The following is a 13,896-nucleotide window of genomic DNA, read 5'->3' as shown; positions in this document are numbered from 1 at the left end:
CTACACTGTTCACATGATATTCGTGGGCGGGAGTCCCATCCGAGTTCTCGCAGGGGTGTATGCGAGCTTTACACTTCACTTTTGCATAGGGTGTTGCAAGATTTAGAACTGAATTAAATAAAAACATAATAAAGAACAGTGTAACTTTTGATCTGAGGTCTTCCATCTGGAGAATGGAGATCTTAGAGTTTCCAGTCCTGGGGAGGCTGTGAGGATACAAAAAACTCCGTGTGCATGAATTTTGGCCCCAGAACCCGATATAGAGGTTCTTTCTCCTGGCCACGGTTTTAGGGAGAACCCGCCACTTTACCCGGGAGTGGTGGTGTTGGTCACAGCTGTGAATTTGGTTGGTACCAAAGGAAGTGACACTTGTGGGCGTGGGGTGTCCCTTGTGTCCCCGACATTAGATGTGGAGGTCTAATGTTCCGAGGGTGACTCGGTCGAGGGCTAGGTTGGAACCCAGTAATAAAATACCAAATTGTGTGCTAATTTACCCTGGGAACCTACTTGACCTTGGGGTTTTTACCCGTTTGGTGTATCCACGGGCGATGGAAATTTCAAAGAGAAACCTAAAGTTGTATGCACTAAATAAGGTCATGTATATGGAAAGAAAACTCAAACTTAAAAATAAGATAATAAGGAAGCCATGCATTTTCTTCTTTGCACTAAGTCATGCATCAATTGAAATGAGCTCTAGTTCATGATATGGTAAATGTATGCAATTCATTTCTTAAAAGCATGTTGAAATGTTTTATTATTGCTATGTGTTACTGTCTTACTGTCCTTTAGCCGTGAGTATGAAAAATCTGTTACACTTATGCATGATCGGATGTTGCATGTTGGTTGTATCTGCACTCACTCAAACCAACATATGAAATCTTACTCATGATCTTTGTCTCACCTAATTTCCTTGAAATAGTAGTGCTCAGAATTTTGTTCTGACCCTTCTACTTCGTTGGTTTTACAGGAAATGGAGAGCAGTGAGAGATGAGCTGTTCACTATGGATGGACGAGGTTCACATTTTGGAGTGGATAGTTCGGCAGTGGCAGAGGGATTTTACTTTTGTTTTTGACTCCATTGTTCTCTTCAGTTCTTGTACTCTTTGGTTGTATAAAGAATGATAATAACAATTTACTTCGGTTCATAAATAAATGGTTGGTGTTACTACTCATTGATGATGATTGTCAGTACTTTGTGGTGATGGGATATCCAATGGAAAGTGGAACTGTGAGGACCCCAGATCCTTGGGAAGGTTTCTGTATATAAAAAAAAAAAAATTCTTGCATTTTTGAAAAGGAAGGAGTTGGGGTCGTTACAACATGACTGTTACATATCTAACAACTTGGACACATGGACTCATGACTAAGAGTAGATACAAAAATAAGATTACCAGAAATGAGTCTCGATAACAAGAAAACCACAATGTCCTAATCGTTTCGCGTGGTGGGTCAATTTATGTGGTGGGTCAATTTATGAATGCTCCCAGATCGGTTCACTTGGCAGTTGTACTTAGGATCATTAGGTATGTCAGAGTTTCTATGCACTATGGCATGTTGTAACGACCCCAATTGAGCCTCGTAAAAATAGTGATTTTTTTTTTAAATATTTGCGGAAACACTCCTAAGGATCCAGGGCATATCACAGATTTAATATTACCAAACCACAAACCATACCGTGCATTGAATCAACTGAAGTAATAAATAAAACTTTATTAATTGAATAAATCATAAGTCAAAGTCCGAGAATATCAAAATTGTCTATGTCAATTTGAGCCATCCTGTCAGAACCCAGAACATCAGTCACAACTCTCGTAGCCTCCAGCTAGCCGGTCTGAGACATCACTGAGCATATGTGCCTGTAAAACAGTTTTAAGAAAACGGGTAAGAACCGTAGTCCTTGTACAAATTCCTCTAAAAATTCAAACAGTAAAGGAAATAGCATAAACAAATCCATCCATAAATTTCAGAGGAATCACAAGCAATTAACTTACAACAATTACTTTACCATTCAAGCATTTAACTAAATATCATGCAAAACCAAATATTATACAAAGCCAAATATTCATAAATGCATGAACTAATGTTGAACATTAAAATATGCATGATTCAATGCACATGCATTGAATAACTTATTAAATTATTTATCAGAGTTGCTTTTACATGCATGTTCTTATTAAATGCACACAAATTTAATTTTTACTTTTTCTTAAACCTGCAGATACTCAAAACGGGTACAATTCTTGAGGTTCAAGTTAGATTTTCAATCGTAGCTTAACACACAATTTGTATTTTATTACTGGGTTTCACACTTGTTCTTCAACCGATATCAGAAATTCTTACATAATGCCAGGACATCAATGAAAATCTTTATCCATTGACGTCACTTTCTTGGTATACCAATAACTACATCTGAGTCAACAACACCACTCCCAAGCAAAGTGGCTGAAATATCCCTAAAACCGTGGTCGGGAGGTGAACCACCATATCGGGTTCTGGGGCACAATTGCATACAGAGTTTTAGTATCCTCACAGTCCTCCATGAACGTCATCCAAGATTTCCACACTGTGGAAGGGACATCAAAAAACAGATTAATTATATTGTTTGGTATCTTTTATCAATTCAAAACAAATTTCAAGTTCTTTACGCAAGAACGATTTTGCAAATCCTCATGTAAAAACAATTTTGAGCCCTAGCATTCGTAATTTAACAATGTAATTAAATTTAAAAAATCAATAATTTTCAGAAATAAATTTTGTAATGCATAAATAAAATCAACATTTAGAGCAACACATGCTCCTAGCCTACACGGCTCGCATTGGTTCACATCTGACCACCAACATATCTCTAAAGTGATTTATACAATTTTGCAAAATTTCAATGAACATGCAACACACACAGTTTCCAAACATGTTCACAATGCATATTCAAAACACAAAATATGAATGCACATTAAGCCAAGTACGTACTCATGTGAATGCGATGCTCACATACCTCACCATTTATGATCAATTTCATGCATATAACCAACCAAACATGCATATGATCACAGTCATGCAAACATCAAATTATTTTCAGGTTCATACGTATGACATCCACAATTGCAAACTGATCCATTTAGGATCAGATTTGTGTATCATCTAAAAAAGAATACGTATTCCAATCAGATTTATGTACATTACCAATTTCATATACTCAAATCAACTATGCAGTAAATTTAACACTGATGGTCTGGTTCATGTACATACTCAAAATTATGTACATGTATCGACCATAGCAAGAGAAGTGCAACTCACGGATTAGATTCATGTAGATGAATCGACCACTCAACCATAAACTTATCATAGTTGGCTTGATTATCAAGCCAATAGCTGGGGCTAATCCATCTACATGATCAAAATCATGTACATGGGTCGGCTCGGCTGAAATGTACATGTTGACAACATGCTGGCTGATCCATGTATATGATCATGTACATGGGTCGGCCAGACCTGTATAAATACATATAGATCATGCTGGCCGGTCCATGTACATGCCTAAAACCATGTACATGGGTCAGCCAGGCCTGTACATACCATGTACAGCACGCTGGCTGGTCCATGTACATGCTTAAAACCATGTCCATGGGTTGGCCAGACCTGTACGTACCATGTACAACATGCTGGCTGCATATGCGTGAGTTCTGAACTCGATAAAACTGAAACTTGCAAAACATGTAACTTCGACAAATCTGAATCAAACAGAATATATTCAGATGCATTGATATATAACTTGACAAATCTGAATCAAACAAAATATGCTCAGATGTATTGATATATATATATATATATAACTCAACAAATTTGAATCAAACAAAATATATTCAGATTCATGGATATATATATATATATATATATATATAACTCAACAAATTTGAATCAAACAAAATATATTCAGATTCATGGATATATATATATATATATATATATATATATATATATATATATATAACTCAACAAATCTGAATTAAACAAAATATATTCAGTTTTATGGATATGTAACTCGACAAAATCTAAATAAAAAATATATTTAGATGCATGATCAACAAATCTTATATATATATATATATATATATATATATATATATATATATATATATATATATATATATTCAGTATGCATGAGCATGGGAAATCAATAAAATATACTCATAACCCATAACATCGGCAACTACTGAAGCACACATGCATTAGTATGATATCGACACATAAGTTCTATGCATATTTTCATATGCATAAGCAATAAGATCAACTGAATCTAAAACACAAGTATATTTTAGATGCATGAACAGTGAAATCGATAATATGCATATGCAAGATCAATAAAATCGATGAGTTTGAATATATATATATATATATATATATATATATATATATATTTTCAGATGTATGGACTAGGAAAATCGACATACATGAGAACAAATATATATATGTATATATCTATATAAAACCGACAATACATATACATATATATTGTTTTGAAACCAGATTTCCCTTTTCTCCGCTAAACTCATGCTTAAATCGGTTTAAACAATTCCCTTTCCCGTGCGAATTTAGAGAGAAACCCATACCTTGAATCAAAGTGTGAAGAACTCAGAAAAATCGATGGATATATGTGTGTTTCTTTTCCCTCTTATCTTTCTTTTCTATTTTTCTCTCTTTCCTTTTTCTTTTTCTCCCCTCACACGATTTTTGCTTTTCCCTTTTTTTTTCTCACCCTTTCTCTTTCACACACTTTCTCTCTACCCATCTCTCTCTCTAGAATATGAGTTCTAGAGAGAGGGAGACTATGACCCCTTTATATATATTGTGTTTTAGTCTAGAAGGGGGTGACGTCCCCTCTAGATCTATCCTCTTAATTAGGTAGAGTTCTACTGCATGTCGAACTCTGCTCTCTCTTATCTTCTAGATATTTTATCTTTTTATTATTTAATTTTATTAAATATCCTTAGAGAATATTCCAGAATATCCTTATTTAATTTTATTAAATATCCTTAGATATTACACATGTTCTTCTCATCTTTGTCCGACAAAGAGTTGAGAGCCTTTTGTGATGTTGATTTTGGAGGCTCTACTAGAGATTGACTTTCCACTATAGGGTTTTGTGTTTTTTATAAGTCTCGTGGAAGAGCAAGAAGCAGCAAACAGTTGCATTGTCCACTGCAGAAACCGAATACAAAGCGATGACTCAAGTTATGACTGAGATTATTTGAATTCGATGGTTTTTAGAGGAATTGGGAATTCCATGTGAAAAGAAAACTCAACTATATTGTGATAATATGAGTGATATTCATATTGCAAAGAATTCAGAGTTTCATGAGCATACTAAGCATATTCAAATAGATTGACATTATACGAGAAGGGCTTATGAAGATGGGATTATAGCTTTGGAGCATGTCAGATGAAAGAATCAGATTGCAGATGTGTTTACAAAAAAGTCTTTCTCCTTTGCATTTCAATTCTTTCCTTTCCAAACTTGGAATGATTCCTTTACATCCTTCCAAGTTTGAAGGGGAGTATTGAAAGTTCCTCTAACCCTAGCCTCTATTCTTCTTCTTTCTTAGTAGATTTAACAATTAGACCAACCAAAGGAGGGGTAATCGGGAGACGAAGAAGACCTCACCCTCCTTGATTTCCTCCTCTACCACGCACCCTTCCATCTCAATAGAATCCACCTCGACCTCTTCCACACATGAAAACTCCAGTGGCCAAAACTTCATGTGAATCACCCCTCTGACCATAAACTGGTGAGTGGTCGTAATTTGCAAGGACAACCTTATCCTGTTAAAGAAATGGTGTGGGAGATACGCGTGCCTTATCAATGAACGGGTTCATGGTTTGCATGACAATGTTTCATTAACTTTTAATTTTTGAGTTTGTTAGTAGACACTGCTCATAATGAATTATCTGAAAACACTTTTTGTCCTTCCTTTTGCATGCCTTTGTGCAAACATATGATATATATTTGTGATGAAAATGTCAATGTTGAAATCAATGGATTTTATCTGTTGGATATTATTTTTATTTGATTTTCCCTTCAATTTCAGAAGAAAAGAGACGTCAAGATGAGGAGATTGGGCAATTGAAGGCTCTTGTTCAGGATCTTGAAAGTAGGTTAATTTGTTCTTACTCTTCCTACTCTTTGTAACTAAATCATTTCTTGGGATATATTTCAAGGTGGGGCAGGGATTATATGATTCTCATCTCATGCCATTTTATAATTCACTTTGAATTTTCAGTGCACGGAGCAACTGGCTGTGAATTTTTGCTAAGACAATTCTTATTTCTTTATCTTTAGCTGTGTTTTTTCTCTTTAATTTCAGGCCACAGTTGGCTATGTGAGGATTAGGAACATTGTCTGCAAAGATTTCTTTGAGATTGTCATAGATCAGGAACGTGTGCATTTTAGTCTTTTAGCTGAACTGTTAACTTAGAAGAAGTCAAGCATGGTTGCAAGAAAATGAAAAAAGAAAAGAAAAGTTGCATTGCATGACTGTTCTTTTAGCTGAACAGTTAACCTAGAAGAAGTCGAGCATGGTTGCAGTAAAACGAAAAGAAAAAGAAAAAAAACTTGAGTTGCATCAAAGCATGACTGCTAAGCTCTTAAATTCAGAAGTTTCATGTACTGGGCTGAATGTCAAATGATCTACAGTGGTTTACTCAGCTTGGCTATATGCTTTCCTGTTGGAGAAAGGCAGAGTAGTATATTACAGGTTAATTTACTGTTGTCAATTAAAGGCACTGAACTCTAATACAATTTTTAGATCCACCTCATCTATAAGCTCCAAAAAGTCATGTCATTCTTTTCCTACCTCACTTATTTCTTGACTAGATCCATCTTTGCTCACCTTTCTTTCTAGTTGAAGAATTCCCTTGGTGATAAGGAAGGGTAGGGTGGGAACTATTTCTTCATCATATTACATGCATAGCACAGTGTACAGTGTACATGGTGTATCAGTGTCTTGCAATTATAGATCTACCTTTGGCTCCAAGAATCTCATACCTTTCTGTGCAGGTAAAGACATGAAGCAATTGTTCAGTACGTTAAAGGTGCAGGTAGACTCTATCCTTAATCTATTTATTGATTTACTTTGATTCACGTTTGGGAATATGACACTGGGTGGAAGTGATTTAAAATTCTGTTCCCCACTGGTGGGCTACTGGCTATTGTGGAAGCTTCAGTTTTGCAAACACTTCTCCAGATCCTGCCAAACTATAGATCCGTTGTTACTAGACTAAGATACATTTTTTTCCTTAAAATTTTTAGATCCTATACTTACAACCATTTTCATGCCTGAACTATCAGGAGCCAGTGGCAGCTGTAGTAATCATGGCGTGCAATCGTCCTGACTATTTAGAAAGGACAATTGAATCTATACTGAAGTATGTTTTTACTTTTTATTTAGGTTTGCTTTATGTTAGCACTTGTTATATTAATGTGGGTATGCATTTCTCAGTTTTGCCATGATTGTGTTTTGATGATGCATTGGATGTGAGCAAAATTCTCTCTTATTTTCAGGTATCACGGTTCTGTTGCTTCAAAATTTCCGCTTTTTATATCTCAGGCATGTTAGTCTGAACTTCTGAAACTATTTTAGTGTTCTCACGTTAACATTTCTTACTGACATGTGAGTTGTTTACCTGGTTGGCCTGATGGCACTGATGGGCTTGATGGGTTTGCAGGATGGCACAGATCAGAATGTCAAAAGTAAAAGTTTAAGTTACGATCAAATAAAGTATATGCAGGTGAATTGTGTTTATCTATTTAATTTAGTGTTTTGGTAATGAAGATGGATTTGATCACTGCTACCAACCTCAGTTACACACATGAAGACTCTTGGCATGAAACCCCTTGATGTAAAATTCATCTATCTGCAATTAATGCACATGTTTTTAATTATTAATAGTGATGACATTTGACATTGAAGTTTTTTTTGTCTACACTGTTTCTAGAAAGGCTAATTAGCAAATGTAATTGGTGGATAAACAGTAATGAAACACTAGTGCCAAGAACAATGTCACAAAGTGACTATAAAAAAGGCACAAACACATAAACAAGATGCCACTAATGGGCAAAATACAATGAGCCACAAAGGGCAAATCACCAACCACTCACAATATGAGAAGAGAGAACTAAAGATATAAAGAACTATATATTAAATGCTTAAGAAAGCATTAAAGAATGGGTGGGTGGGTGGGTGGGTGGGTGGGGGGGGGGGGTGCAAAGACCCCTATTTATACAACTATGGGTGTACAACAACAACAACTACGCCTTCATCCCAAAACAATTGGGGTCGGCGATATGAACCAACAAAGAAAATCATTATGGGTCTTCCACATGAATCCTTCTCCTCCATTCATTTCTATCCAATGCCATGTCCTCGGTGAGGTTCAAAGCATTCCTTATACAACTATGGGTGTAACGTCCCAAAATTTTAACCCAAATTTAAGAGGATTTTTTTTATAACAGCGGAAACAAGTCATATTATGGGGTTAAACATTCTGGAACATTACCGTGGAGATAAAACCCAAAACATTCGTTTTATTTCAATATTAGCGAAAATTAACGTTAGAGTTTTATAAACAATTAAATTACAATAAACCCAAGCGATCCCTGGAACAATAAATCCAAAAATCTCGATTCGATGCCTCATCCCGCAGCCGCTCATAAACCCTATTCTTTACCTGAAAAATAGTAAATTAATTGGAATTAGACTACCACGTCTAAGTAGGAAAACTGTAACTCTTAATGCAGGTATAACACGAATCTAGCATGTGATGTGAGTGCCAAGTGTGAATCTTTAGCATATACCAAAGCACGTAAAACAGACTATGCAATAGCAATAACAGACATATATCTAAGTAAGTAAGCAGGTTATGCAACAGCTATAATTAAGCAAGTAAAGCTTTTATGCAACAACAATAACAGTAACATGCATAACTTTCAGGTAATAGTCACAATATGAATTCAATTACTTCATATCCACACATTTCAGGATTTGCATTTCATCACACGCTCAGAACATAAAGCATGTTAGAAAGAATATGAAATTGTCTCTTTAGTAACTCCACTCACTGTGATACCTAGCTGTTCTAATTATTGTTTATCTTTTCTTATCCCGTGGGTACACACGGGCCAAGGCAACCATCACAGAAGAGAACGTTCGGGGGTATATTATTCAAAGTTGTTCTATTAACCCGAACATTCTAACTGAGACTGAAATCCCAAGGGAGCGGCCAGTGACCGAGAGAAACTCCCAAAGGCCAAAACCAAAACATGATGCATCCCTAACTTCTGCAGAAGAACAAAGAGCTACCACCTAGGACATATTGGTAGTCCGGGTCCCCCCCCAACTCCGAGGACTGGGGACCAACGAGTCACTTTAGCTCGAAACAGTTAAACACATGTCCCTGGAGTTTTGTACCACATACCCTCTCCAAGGTAAGCCCGAATCTGAGTGGGTTAATCTTTTCATTTAATTATTTTTCCGAAGTATGGGGCATTTCTCCAACTTCCTTCTACTATCATAGCAGTAGAATTTCTAACCTTAATCATTTTACCAAGGTGTATAGAACAATTTTAATCCCTTGTCATATTGATTTCATAACCCACTCAAAGTGCTCCGGTGCCTTTAAACCAGTCAAGCACGAATGCCCCGGTGCCTTTAAACCAGTCGGGCAACAATATTATATTTTCATTTTCACGTGGATTGACATCATAACTTCGATGGTCTATGCATGACCCTCAACACACTGGCTTGACATTCATATGTCCACAACAAATCGACCCATAGGTTCGGTTATCAGATTACCATTCATCATCATTATTATTATTTATTTATTCTTCAATAGCAAATTGTCACAACGTACCATTAGGTTTTGACTTGTGACATCCCAACACAGGGTGGCATGTATTAAAAACTCTGCCAACAAGTAAAGACACTGTTGGTGTCCTTTATTGAGCATGCAGTGTAGTCCGAGAGATTTGGTAATACAACTAGATACTTTTCTCCACACATTCTCATTTGAACATTCCACAAGATATACAACTTAGTTGGCATTTGATACTTTCAGTAAGTATGTAGTGTTAGGCAATAGTACTTCAGAAAAATATACAACTTAACATGCATAAGAACATTGGAGAATAAACATCTTAATGGCCATTTGAACCTTCTAAATGATATACACTTAATGGGCATTGGAACACTTTAAGAAATATGCATTTGAACATACTAAATTATGCAGCTTAGTATATAAACTTGAATATCATTTTACTATGCAGCTAAATATGCATTTGAGCATTAGTTTAATATATGACTTCATGTACTAGTGAATAACAACCTAATATGCAGTTAAGTTTGCATTGAATATCAACTTGATATGCAACTTTGTACGAAGTTGATCATACACTTACTATGCAGTTACATAAGCATTGAGCATCTAACTAATATGTAGCTTCATATGGAACCGAACATCAACCTATAGGCATCTAATTAGGAATTTGCATTTCACTGAATATGCAGGTAAATGTCAACTTGAATTTCAACTTAATATAAATCCAACTAGATTCTCATTTATACATGTTTTTGGGATTTTTCCCGCAACCGATTACGCATAACAGAAATTTCAAATACATGAGAATATTCCCTACGCACGCACACGGATCAGAAAGCCTCAACCAGGTATGTACATTCAGAGACCTCAATTGTTTCAATCCATTTTCAAATAAATTTAACGATCCCACAAAATAAGCATGGTGATTCCAAATCCCTACTCATGCTGTTATGAACCTATAGATTTCATTTATTATAGATCACTGATATCACATACAGGGCTAATCAAACTAAATTTCAGAATCATATGATGAAACAACAACATAGATTAACATTGATGACAAGAAACGAACAACTTTCTGTTCAGTCCCATTAGCGGAAATAGTGATAACATTTGATTGCCAAGTAGATTTTCCATTAATCGATAATCTAACTTATTTACATATTGTGAATCAAATTCAGTAACTTAGAGAAAACAAATACAGATGATTACGATGTTCAGTCATCTAGAGAAAACACTTACAGATGATTCAGATATAGATGTTCATGAAAAAAAACTAAGGAGCAATATGTTCGATTCTCATGAACGAATCAAGCCTGCGACACTCACTACCTATTGATTACCCCGCATTTTTGAAAAGATGATATAGTCGAGTAAACAAAAGGGACTGAATCAACATCTAGCAGAACAACGACCCCATAAACATTTTCTTTCGTTTAACCGAAACAAACCCTATCGAAGATACAGGCACGTAGCTGGCTTTACCAGAAGAAACTAAACACCTATCGTTGTGGTTTCACATACCGAAATTGCAGACCAATTCAAATAGGCCTACAAACACAGACGCATGCTATTGGTTTTCAAATGCAGAAATGAAAAATTACCTTCAGACACATTGATGTGAAGAAGATCATATATCAAGTAGCTGGTCAAAAAGGAGAAGAGTGCAAACACAGAATGTTGTGTATTAAACGCGGGAAGTACAGTTCCTAGTAGCATGTAATAGATGTAACGTCACATATCAAGGTTGGATATGTTCAACCTATCGTATCCATTCTGTGAAATCACTAGCAATCGTATATATATATATATATATAATTATATATATATATATATATATATATAATTATAAGGACATACAATATCGATTTATAATCCTAATAAGCACTTCGATTTCCCATCCTAGTACCTACTCTTCAAAACATATGAATCACATTTTTAATAAAGAACGGCTGTGAGTAACAGTTCAATAATTGATGTCACTTGACAAGGTTAATCAGCCAAAATTTTTAGTACCAAAACCAAAATTAGACTAACACCATCCCATAACGTCCAAGCGAAAGATGCAGATCAGAGGTCCTAATATCAAATATAAAGCTTGAGCATGCGGTTCCAGAGCTACAGTATGTATACATTACAAGATTTAAAGCCAGCATAACATGATCTTACAAATTCCAGAAAATATACATACCCCGATTTAGACAAGATTTGAAGATCCAATACCGATTTTCTTAAAGACAAAATATACTAAGCACTCATGCAGAACCCAGATTCTGCCCTTGTATTGGTTAAACCCATTCAAATGGGCTGAGCATGCTTGATGCAAACAATCAACATCAACCATAGGAAAATCTACTATCGGAAATCCGAAATTCACAAATCGAGGATTTGGGATTTTCGGCAAACCAAAATCCCCGATTTTTGCTTTGGGATACATAGCAAATCCAATGCCCCCTTTCCAACTTAGAAAACCGGAACCCCCAAATCGGTGATTTGGTGTTTTCGATGACATTAAGTTTAAAAGAAATCCGAGGATAAGGGAGGATCTAGATTTGAGATTCCCTTCACAGCAGCCGAAACTCCCAAATCGAAGATTTGGGGTTTTTCGGACAACCCACACCATAGTCTCAACCCATGACATACCCAACAAGGAGAACACAGAAAATTCCTACTTCTTCCGGCGCTCAGAGGTTGCTGTCACGGGTGGAGGGTCGCCGGCAACATCGGCAGCTGCCGATGGTCGGGGTTGTCGACAGGGATGGGAGCGAGCGAGCGAGAGAGAGACGAAAGGTTTGCCGGCGTGGGGTCTTCTCTGACGAGCCGAGGAAGTCGAGGGAGTATGTGAGGGAAGGAGGAGGAGCAGCAGCATTGCCGGCGTCTGGTGGCCGGAAAGGAAACGGGAGAGAGTTGAGGAAGACTGAGAGAGAGGGTTCGGCTAAATGTGAGAGGAAGGAGGCGAGATATGGAAGGGTGCCACAAAAATCGGAAGGGGATTCGTTATCCTCCCCTTCACCCGGCGGCTGCGCATTGCCCCCTCCTCCTCCTCTTGTGATTTGGCCTGTGTTAGGGTTCTGAACCCTAACACTCTTTTTATCAGGCCTGCATAGTGCCCCCATACTTAACTTCGTTTCTTTTCTTTTCTTTTTTTTTCCATTACGCAGGGTGTGGTGCGGGGCATGGATCAACTGGATCCATGACCCGCGATCTAGCCACGGTTTGGATCAACGACCCATCGATGGTTTGGGGTCCGATATTTGGACCCATACCGATCGAACTGCAGATCCATATATATTTATAATTTTCTTTTTTTTTTATTATTATGTTATTATTATTACAAGCTTTAAAATACCCCTAATGGGCCTTGATGTGATATGGATCCTCGATCCATGGGCTCAAATACACCCATCGGGATCCTACGATCCAAAACTATTTTCTTCATTACCAGGAGGTGAAACTTTGGATCCAGGATTGCTATGAATCCACCCAATCTTACCTTGACCCACGCATCTTCGATGCAAGGATCCGAAATACGATGTGTCCCAGATCCAATTGAAATAAAAATTAAAACAACGATTCAAGTTTATTTATTCGATAAAAATCACAGTTATTACAATGGGGACCAAGAGGAGCTCCTCAACGACTCTAAAGGGTGGATTCTTTTGCCCTTGGTCAAATAAGAAAAGAAAAAGGACAAAAAAATAAAGAAACCCAAAAATGTCCCTAGTGGACCTGAATATTTACCAGGTACAAAAAGACTAAATTGCCCCTAGTGGGCATTACAAAAGACAAAAATAAAACTATATATATATATATATATGAGAAATATATGTATGGATATATATTACAAAAACATTATATATATATTTTAATACCCTCCCTCAAACTGACGGTGAGATCACCGGAAGTTTGCTTAGGAAAAAGGAGAACCGAGGGGATGACAGAGAAAAATCTGCAAGCTGATACTCTGAGGTGACATATGGTAGTTGAATGGTGCCCTGCAAAAACTCGTCCCGAACATAATGGCAG

General features: G+C 36.6%; 1 pseudogene across 1 annotated transcript in view; it reads left to right on the top strand.

Moving 5' to 3' along the window:
• Nucleotides 1-13,896, top strand: part of LOC149832660 (alpha-1,3-mannosyl-glycoprotein 2-beta-N-acetylglucosaminyltransferase-like) — an 87,262-nt pseudogene that overhangs the window by 36,852 nt on the left and 36,514 nt on the right. Inside the window, exons 4-8 of the transcript XR_016433356.1 lie at nucleotides 6,084-6,146; nucleotides 7,052-7,086; nucleotides 7,343-7,419; nucleotides 7,556-7,601; nucleotides 7,720-7,782. The product of XR_016433356.1 is annotated as an alpha-1,3-mannosyl-glycoprotein 2-beta-N-acetylglucosaminyltransferase-like (transcript). The remainder of the gene's footprint in view (nucleotides 1-6,083; nucleotides 6,147-7,051; nucleotides 7,087-7,342; nucleotides 7,420-7,555; nucleotides 7,602-7,719; nucleotides 7,783-13,896) is intronic.

This window comes from Nuphar pumila, chromosome 7 (genome assembly GCF_984573655.1).
Source record: "Nuphar pumila chromosome 7, dmNupPumi1.hap1.1, whole genome shotgun sequence".
Lineage (NCBI taxonomy): Eukaryota > Viridiplantae > Streptophyta > Magnoliopsida > Nymphaeales > Nymphaeaceae > Nuphar > Nuphar pumila.
This window is presented reverse-complemented; position numbering and strand designations above follow the sequence as displayed.